The sequence below is a fragment of the Phyllostomus discolor genome, chromosome 11, assembly GCF_004126475.2.
Source record: "Phyllostomus discolor isolate MPI-MPIP mPhyDis1 chromosome 11, mPhyDis1.pri.v3, whole genome shotgun sequence".
In the NCBI taxonomy this organism is placed as follows: Eukaryota; Metazoa; Chordata; class Mammalia; order Chiroptera; family Phyllostomidae; genus Phyllostomus; species Phyllostomus discolor.
In genome coordinates, this window is record NC_040913.2 from 63,773,666 (window position 1) to 63,779,899 (window position 6,234).

The window sequence follows — 6,234 nt, forward strand, 5'->3', positions numbered from 1 at the left end:
GGGCAGGTTCCTGGGGCAATCAGGCCTAAGAAAGAATATGTAAAATCCTGTGAAACCTGCTTTGTTTAAAATGCTCTCAATTAAATGATAAGGGTCCAAGCAAGAAGTGAGTTTCTTCCTCAAAGTTTTATAGCTCTTTAACTATCTGACCCTGACTCAAAATAGGCCCTCAGAGTTCTTTGTTATCTATTGTTTGATCCTCACTGCCTGACAATGATTAATGAACTTTACCTGTATTCTTGTACAAATGAACCCACTAAAATCCCATTGAGGAAAAGACTCTTGGCCCTTATCCTTTGAGAGATCAGCCACCTTTCCTCCCAAAGCAGATCAAGTATTGGTAGACTTATTCTCATCTGTGGCAGCCTGGGGGAACCCTGCGAGCAGAGCCCCCCTACAAGTAGGATTATAATCTACTCATTGGTTTAGTAAATTTGTAGGGGGGGGGTTCTTTTAGGAGATTGTGGAAATAGATGCTGATACATTGGGATGGTGGGGGACTTAAAAAAATAAAAACAAATTTATTAATGCAACATTAGATACCTGACAGAACTTCTGCTTCTGTTCAGGATAAAGTGGCAAGGTCTGGGTTTGCCTATAACAATTAAAAAAAGACAATATATGTAAAACAATGATTTTCAAGACACAGGGTGACAGGCAATGAAGGACAGTTTTCTCTGAGATAGGCTCCAAACTTGCCCTAGCTTACTGCTTTGAGAGAGTTTTCAAGCCACAGTTCAGATATAAGGAACTGACGTAGAACCTGGTGGGCATTCTGTGTTGAGAAGGAAGAGTTGGGAGACCTCAGTTCACAAGACAGAGTGACAGGAGAGGTTTGCAAAGAGAGAGAAATTTGGGGACCTGCAAAGGACCCACCTCAATGATTCAGGTGATTAATGATAATGCACATGCATTTGAAAAACTACCCAAGGGTTGGAAAAAAATTACCCCCAAATTAGAGGTAACAATATCTAGCACTCAAAATAGACCAGGAGTAATACCTGTTTGCATCAGCTAGACCTGAAATCTCCTGAATCTCAGGACACTGGGTAGGGTCCATAGGAGGATTTTTCCTGAGTAGAGGGAAGTAATTAGGATAAAGTGAAGTCTTCTACCATCCTAACAAATCATAAGAAAGAAGGATGAAATGGTTTTCTAGATAATTTAACTGTATCCCACAACTAAGTTGGAAAAATATTTATATAAACACACAAATTTATACCACCCAAAAAGATTAAATTCACAATAGTTGGCATTTAATAAAAAGTTATCAGGCAGGGAAATACAATCCATAAAGAGGAGAAAAATCAGTTAACTGATTTTGAAACTGACTCGAAAATGACACAGATATAAGAATTAGCTGAGAAAAACATTAATACAATTATTATATACATATTCCATGTATTCAAAAAATTGTGTAGACACATGTAAAATACAAAAAAACCCTAAATTTTAGAGATAAAAATTGCAATGTATAAAATGAAAAATACACTGGATGGAATAAATGACAGATTTGACATTTTGATTAAAGACAGGTTAGTGAATTTTAAGACCCAGAAATATAAACCATTCAAATGAAACATTTAAAAAATATATAAAAAATATGAGCATCTCTGAGCTGTTAGAAAACTTCAAGTGGCCTAAAATATGTATAATTGAACTCTCTGAAGAAAAGAAGAAAAAATTTAAAGATAAAGTGACTGAAATTCTCCAAATTTGATGAAAATTTAAAAACCTGCAGATACAAGAAACTCAGCATACTCAAAGTACAAGAAACATGATAGAAATTGCACTGACACACCATAATCAAATTGTACAAAAACAGCAATTTTTAAAAAATATGTAATAATTCCCAGAGAAAAAAGACATTATACAGAAAGGAACAAAGGTAAGAATGATAGTAGATTTATTATCAGTAATAATGGAAATGACAAAATGGCTGGATGACATCTTTAAAGTACTGAAAGAAAAAATATCAATCTAGATTTTAATAACTAGCAAAAGCCTGAGCCTATCTATCAAAAATGAAGCTAAAATAATTTTTAAGTTATACAGAAGCTGAAAGAATTTGTCACTAGCAGCCCCATGCTATAAGAAATGCTGAATGAAGTCCTCAGAAAGAAGAAAAATATCATATTGACATATGGATCTACACATGTAAAATGGCATAATATTATGAACATTTTACTGTGATAAGATTAAAATGTTTACTATATTCCCTGAAGAAATCACTAAAACAATAAACTGAATATAAATGTTATATCTGGTAAGCCAACATAAAAGATGAAGTAGAGTTTTTAAAAAATCCAAAATAAGTCAGAAAAAAAGGAAAATGAATAAAAAATCAAATGAGGCAAATAAAAAAATAAGCAGAATTGTTAGCTTAAACCTAATTATGTCACTATCACACTAAACACAGATGGTCTAAATAGCATAATTAAAAGGTAAAGATAATCAATTTAGCCAAAAAATATGCTACATAAAGAAATGTACTTTAAGTATAGACACACACACAAACGAAAAGTATAGAAAATACATTATGCTAACACTAATAAAAAGAAAACCAGAGTAACTGTATTAATATTAGATAACATAGATTTCAGAACAATGAATATTCAGGACAAATAAAGTCATTTCTTTAAAGCCTCAATTCATTAAGAGTATATAATAATCCTGAGAATTTATACATATAACACTTGAGATTATAAATACAAAAGAGTTGCAAATCACATATTGATAAAGGACATGTATTGAGAATATAAAAGAAACTCTCAAACTCAGTAATCAGAAACCAGTAAGTTGATAGCAAATGGAGGGAAGGGATGCAAACACACTTCACGACAGACCCCAGGTGAGCGGATTGCAACACATGCAGCTGCCTGGAGAGAGGGAGCCGCTGTTCTACTTCAGAGTCACAGCCCAGGCACAGCCGAGCCACAGCTGGGGAGGAGAGGCCGCTGCTGCCCAGGACTGGGCCCCTGGGGAGGAGGTGAGGAGGTGGCGGTCAACCCCTGGGCTGTAGTCAGGAACGTGGAGACCTGAAAGGTCAAGAAGCTGATTAAGAACTTGGAGGCAGCCCGCGGCAATGGCACATGCATGGTATCATCGATCATTCCTCCCAAAGACCGGATTTCTCAAGGGCCAAAAATGTTGGCAGATTAGTTTGGAACTGCATGTACCATTTAAGTCATTAGTAAACTGCCTTTCAGTCCTGCGAACCATTACATCTGTGCAACAAAGACTCAGACTTTACAACAAAGTACCTCCAAATGGCCCGGTTATTTACTGTGGTACAATTTTAACAGAAGAAGGAAAGGAAAAGAAAATCAACATCGACTTCAAAGTTTTCAAACCAATTAATACATCATTGCATTTGTGCGACAACAAATTCCATACAGAGGCTCTTACAGCAAGCACCGCTTTCAGGTGACAGCAGGTTTGGCTTCATTGTAATGGATAGTAGCGGTACACTTTTTAGCACACTCCAAGGATTCAGAAGTCCTACACAAACTCACTGTGCATCTCCCGAAGAAAAGTGGTAGAGGTCAGTCCGCCTTCCTTTTGGCGCATGAATGAAAAAGCAACTATGGAAAACTTTGAGAATGGAAAAGCAACTATGTTCGGAAACTAGCTGAGACTGCTGTGCAGCTGTTCATTTCTTGGGAGAAAGTGAAAGTAAGCTAGATGGGCTGACTTTAAAACTGAACTAAGTCAATCTGATATGTCTGATCAGAGGTTGCAATCAAAAGTTTTAAAATTAGTTGATATATCTAATGGTGGTGAAGATGAATTCAACCAAGCTATTGAGTCATCTACTGAAGCACTCTCATATTCAAGAGAAGAAATTAGTAGGACAATACTTTGATGAAATCAGCCAGGACACAGGCACGTACTGTTTTGGAGTTGAATATACCCTAAAGGCTTTTGAGGTGGGAACTGTAGAAATTCTAATAGTCTATGAAAATCTGGATATAATGAGGTATATTCTTCATTGTCAAGGCACAGAAGATGAGAAAATTCTCTATCTAACTCTAGAAAAAGAAAAGGATGAATCTCATTTCACAGACAAAGAGACAGGATAAGAGCATGAACTAATTGAGAGCATGCCCCTGCTGGAATGTTTTGCTAGCAACAATAAAAAGTTTGGAGCTACTCTGGAAATTGCCACAGATAAATCACAAGAAGGATCCTAATTTGTGACAGGATTTGGTGGAATTGGAGATATCTTGTGGTACGGAGTAGATTTCTAGGGAATGAAATACCAAAGAAGAGACCATGAACTTTTTTTACCTTGATGACTACTAGGTAGTCAACAATAGGTCCAGCAAAATGTGCCTTACCCTCCAGCATCCAACCCAAGGGGCATACCTGTGGTGGAATCCAAATAGATCCCTGCCTTGCAATCAGAACATTTCTAGAACTTAATCCGTGAGCATTGGATACTGAAAAGAATACAAAAACAAAACCAGACCCAGCCCTACACTTTGGTTTGTCATCGTGTCAGTGCAGCAGCCTACAACTAAGTTCTTAAATGCCACTTTGGACAAGTTTAAACAAGAACCCCAGTTTTCACTTTTACTCACTGGTGAAATTGGTTGTCCTTGTATTTTATTGAAAACAAAAATACTTTTTAACCTTCATACATAGAAGCAAAAATACCTTAACTATTGTAAACCTTCAAAAGTTAATAGAAATGAGATCAATCATACTGGTTTGTTTCTTATTTTGATTAAAAAAAATTAAATTGCTACAATGACCTATTTACATGCCATTCTCAGCTTAGACAGAATAAAAAGAAGTATATGTGATGCAATGATGGGAAAAAATAAACAGACACTTCACCAAGCAAGGTATATGGATGGCAAATAAGCACATGAAAAGATGTTCAACATCATTAGCCATTAGAAAAAGGTAAATTAAAACCACAATATGATGCCACTACACACCCATTTTATGGCTAAAATTGCAAAGATTGATAATATCAAGTATTTATGGGGATATACAGGAATTTGAACTTTGCACACTATTGTTAGCAATGCAAAATGTTATAATCACTTTGGAAAACAATTGAAAGTTTCTTAAAAATGTGAACACATACCTATTATATGATCCAAGCATTCCACTCCTATATATTGACCAAAGAGAAATAAAAACAAATGTTCACAGAGACTTGTATATGAATACTCATAGTAGCTTTATTTGTAATAGCCCTAACTAGAAAAATCCAAATGTTTGTCAACAGATTAATGAGTTAAACAAATGGCAATATATTCACTCAACGGAGTGCTATTCAGCAATAAAAAGGAATGAACGGGTACACACTACCACATGACTAAATCTCAGTAATTATGCTGAAGAAAGGAAAATAAACAAAAAAGAGTACAAAATGTATTTTCTATTTAAATACACTTTTAGTAAATTCAAACAATTGTGACAAAAGTAGACAATTGTGACAAAAAGTAGTAAATTCAAACAAAAAGTAGATCAGTGGTTTCCTGAATACAATAGAATATGTGGCACCTTTGAAAGCTGATGAATGTGCATGTTATTTTGATTGTTTTGATAGTTTCACAGGCATATGTGCATGTCAAAACTTATCAAAGTATACATTTTAATACAGGCAGTTTATCACATGTCAATTATATCTGTACAACCCTGTTTTTTTTTAAATCTTCGCCTGAAGATATGTTTACTGATTTTAGAGAGACAGGAAGGGAGAGAGAGAGAAACTTCAATGTAAGAGAGAAACATCAATCGGTTACCTCCCATATACGCCCTGCCCAAGGATCCAACTTGCAACCTAGGTATGTGCCCTGACTGGGAATCAAACCCGCAACCTTTTGATGTACCATGATGACACTCCAACCATCTGAGCCACCTGGATAGGGCTAAATAAACCTGTTTTCAAAGGAAAGGAGAAGTACCAATTACTACAGGGGTTTGGAAGAGGCTCTTTCAGGTGAAGAGCTGTAAAATTCAGCATTAGCAGTTTCAGAGTAAACATTTCTCCTTATGATTCTGTCTCTCTCACCAGAACCCCTTAAAAATTCATCTTTTTATTCCCGTGTCTGACTGGGTGACTGTCACAAGTCAATTGCTCAATTAATTCTTCTGACTGATTGACCCTAGAAATCAATGCTTAGTCTCTGAGTGGTATCCAAGGTCATGAGACAATGCCAGGTGGAAAGTAAATGAAGGGTTTTAGAAGAGAAAGCTGGAGATAGAATGAATCTT

General features: G+C 35.8%; 1 pseudogene; it reads left to right on the forward strand.

The window, feature by feature from the left end:
• The first annotated feature begins 3,020 nt into the window (after positions 1-3,020).
• LOC114508916 lies at positions 3,021-4,305 on the forward strand (annotated as a pseudogene).
• Positions 4,306-6,234: the final 1,929 nt, after the last annotated feature.